Source organism: Otolemur garnettii, unplaced genomic scaffold (assembly GCF_000181295.1).
Source record: "Otolemur garnettii isolate 467f Iridium unplaced genomic scaffold, OtoGar3 scaffold00071, whole genome shotgun sequence".
Lineage (NCBI taxonomy): Eukaryota > Metazoa > Chordata > Mammalia > Primates > Galagidae > Otolemur > Otolemur garnettii.
Window position 1 is genome coordinate 5,460,075 of NW_003852466.1, and position 3,673 is coordinate 5,463,747.

Genomic DNA, 3,673 nt, shown 5'->3' on the forward strand with positions numbered 1-3,673 from the left:
GTGGGTTTACTTTTGTGGTGGAGGATTGCACTGGTCATTATGGAGGATAGGTTTGAGAATTTCCTAGAGAGCTGGCTTAGTTATGGCAAATTTCTTCAACATGTGAATGTCGTTAAAGTATTTAATTTCTCCATCATAGATGAAACTCAGTTTAGCTTGATACAGGATCCTGGGTTGAAAGTTATTTTATTTTAGGAGATTAAAAGTTGATGACCATCCCCTTCTAGCCTGAAAGATCTTTAGATGAGAGATCTTTAGTCATCCTAATACTCTTCCCCTTGTAGGTTATGGTTTTCTTATGTCTGACAACTTTCAGAATGTTCTCTTTCATCTTATCTTTGGTGAAGTTAATTATGATGTGTCTAGGGGATGTCTTATTTGAGTTGAGTCATGCTGGAGTTCTGAAACTATCTGCTGTCTGAATTTCAGAATCTCTTGGCATGACTGGAAAGTTCTCTTTCATAATTTCATGAAGAAGAGCCTCTGTGTTTTGTGAAGCAACTTCATCACCTTCAGTAATTCCTATAAGGCAAATATTAGTTTACTTCGAATTATCTAAGAGCTCTCTGAGAGTGAGATCTGTTTTTGCTCTCCATTTCTGTTGATCTTTGTGCTCCTGGGCTTCTTCAAAAGCCTTGTCTTCAAAATTAGAGATTCTTTCTTCTGCCTGTTCCACTCTGTTATGGAGGGATTCCACCATATCTTTCAGATCCTTGAGGGCTGCAACCTCTTGTCTCAGTGTTTCAAAATCTTTGATCATTTTATCTTTGAAATTGTTGAATTCTTGAGATATCTTTTGAATAATTTCTTAAACTTCTAATTCCTTCCTTTCTTCCATTCTGTTAATCTTATTTGCTATCCATATTCTGAACTCGATTTCTGACAACTCAGCCATCTGTTTATGGATGGTGTCTTCACTTGCATCCAACCCATTTTTCCTTGGGGGATTTGATCTACTCTGATTATTCAAGTTGCCAGAGTTTTTCCACTGATTTTGCCCCATGCTGGGTTTACCTTGTTTGGAGGCCTTATCAGAACCGTTTAGTTGGGGCTTCTTCTGGTTGACCAGAGAGACAGACAGAGCATGTCTGTTGTCTTCTCTTAGTTCTCGGGTGCTGGGGCAACCGGGGTGCAGTGGAACATCAGCAGCCACACGGGAGTGTGCGTAGCTGGATTAGACCTTGTTTGGCGTGCCAGGGCGACCGGGGGCAGGAGATTAGCAGCAGCTGGATCAGTCCTAGTTTGGCCCCACCAGGGCAACTGGTGGAACAGGGGAACTGTAGCGGCTAGATCAGTCCGAGTTCAGCCCCCCTGGAGCAGCCAGGGGGGTGTGGGAATGGTAGCAGTAGTGCAGCGCATGCAAGCGACCAGTTCATTCCTAGTTTTGCCCCGCCAGAGTAGCTGGGGGTGGGAGTAGAGGACTTCTTCACTGTTGCACTCTGGATGCGTGCAGCACTAGCAAGCCAATCTGTGCCTTCTCAGCGTGGGAGCCTGGAACAGGAACCCCTCCACCTCTGCCCATGGGACACACATAGCTCTATCAAACAGTTCTAGGCCCGCCCAGAGTGGTAGACTCCTCCACCACTGCCTGCAGGGCACGCATGGCTCTAGTAAGCAGTTTTGGGCCCACCCAGCACAGATGCCTTGAGCGGGAAACTCCTCCACTGGCCCCGTGGGGTGTGCGTGTCTCTAGCAAGCTGTTTTGGGTCTGCCTGGAATGGAGGAGTCCTCCGCCACTGCCCACAGGATGCCCATGGCACTAGCAAGCAGTTCTAGGCCTGCTCCGAGCAGGAGCCTAGGGTGGGATCTCCTCTGCCACTTGTAAGTTGTGCGACTCTAACAAGCAGCTCTAGGCCCGCCCCAAGTGGGGCACTCCTCCGCCACCACTCATGGGGTGCCCATGGCTCTAGCATGTAGTTCTGTGCCTGCCCGAGGCAAGAGACTCTTCTGTGGCCACCTGCTGCCTACAGGAGGCGTGCAGCTCTAGCAAGCAATTCTGGGCCCACCCAGAGTCCTGGAGTAGGGATCTCCTCTGCTGCCCATGGGGTGTGTGGCTCTAGTAAACAGTTCTGGGCCTGCTCAAAGTTGGGGCCTCCTCCGTCACCACCCATGGGGTGCCTGAGGCTCTAGCAAGTAATTCTGTGGCTTCCCGGAGCAAGGGATTCCTCTGCAACCACCTGCCACCTGCAGCAGGTGTGCGGCTCTAGCAAGCAGTTCTGGGCCTGCCCAGAGCCCTGGATCAGGGATCTCCTCTGTGCCCCGTGGGGCACGCAGCTCTAGCAAGCAGTTCTGGGCCCTCCCAAAGTGGGGGACTCCTCCGATGCCACCCGCGGGGGTGCTCAAGGCTCTAAGAAGTAGTTCTGTGCCTGCTAGGAGCAAGGGACTCCTCTGCAACCACCTGCCACCTGCAGGAGGTGTGAGGCTCTAGCAAGCAGTTCTGGATCTTCCCAGAGCCCTGGAGCAGGGGTCTCCTCTGCCTCCCGTGGGGTGCGTGGCTCTAGCAAGCAGTTCTGGACCCTCCCTGAGTGGGGGAATCCTCTGCCACTGCCCACGGGGTGCACAAGGCTCTAGCAAGTAGTTCTGTGCCTGCCCAGAGCAGGGGACTCCTCTACAACCACCTGCCACCCACAGGCAGCATGTGGCTCTAGCAAAGAGTTCTGGGCCCACCCAGAGCCCTGGAGCAGGGATCTCCTCTGAGGCCCATGGGGTGTGTGGCTCTAGCAAGCAGTTCTGGGCCCTAGCAGAGTGGGGGAATCCTCTGCCACTGCCTGCAGGGTGTGCAAGGCTCTATCAAGTAGTTCTGTGCCTGCTAATAGCAGGGGACTAACTCTGCCACCACCCGCCGCCTGCAGGAGATGTGTAGCTCTATCAAGAAGTTCTGGGCCCACCCAGAGCCCTGGAGCAGGGATCTCCTCTGCAGCCCGTGGGGTGTGTGGCTCTAGCAAGCAGTTCTGGGTCCTTCCAGAGTGGGGGACTCCTCTGTTGCTGCCCGCAGTGTGCGCAAGGCTCTCGCAAGTAGTTCTGTGCCTGCCCAGAGCAGGGGACTCCTCTGCAGCCACCCACAGCCCGCGGGAGGTGTGCAGCTCTAGCAAGCAGTTCTGGACCTGCCTAGAGCCCTGGAGCAGGGGTCTCCTCTGCCGCCTGTGGGGTGCACAGCTCTAGCAAGCAGTTCTAAGCCTGCCCAAAGTTGGGGACTCCTCCGTGGCAGCCCATGGGGTGCACAGAGCTCTAATAAGTAGTTCTGTGGAGTTCCCAGAGCCGGGGACTCCTCTGCAACCGCCCACCACCCACAGGAGGCGTGCGGCTCTAGCAAGCAATTCTGGGCCCACCCAGAGCCCTGGAGCCGGGATCTCCTCTGCCACCCATGGGGTGCGTGGCTCTAGCAAATGGTTCTGGGCCCTCCCAGAGTGGGGGACTCCTCCACCACTGCCGGCAGGGTGCACAAGGCTCTAGCAAGTAGTTCTCTGCCTGCCTAGAGCAGAGGACTCCTCTGCGGCCCCCCGCAGCCCGCGGGAAGCATGTGGCTCTAGCAAGCAGTTCTGGGTCCCACTTTGTACCTGTATTTTGTGTTCTTAAATGCTCTTCCTTGGATTTACAGCTTGCTGAACTTCTTTCTGGACTCAGCTCCCCATCTTTGGCTTCACAGATTCTGATTCCAACCAGTTTTTCTTCC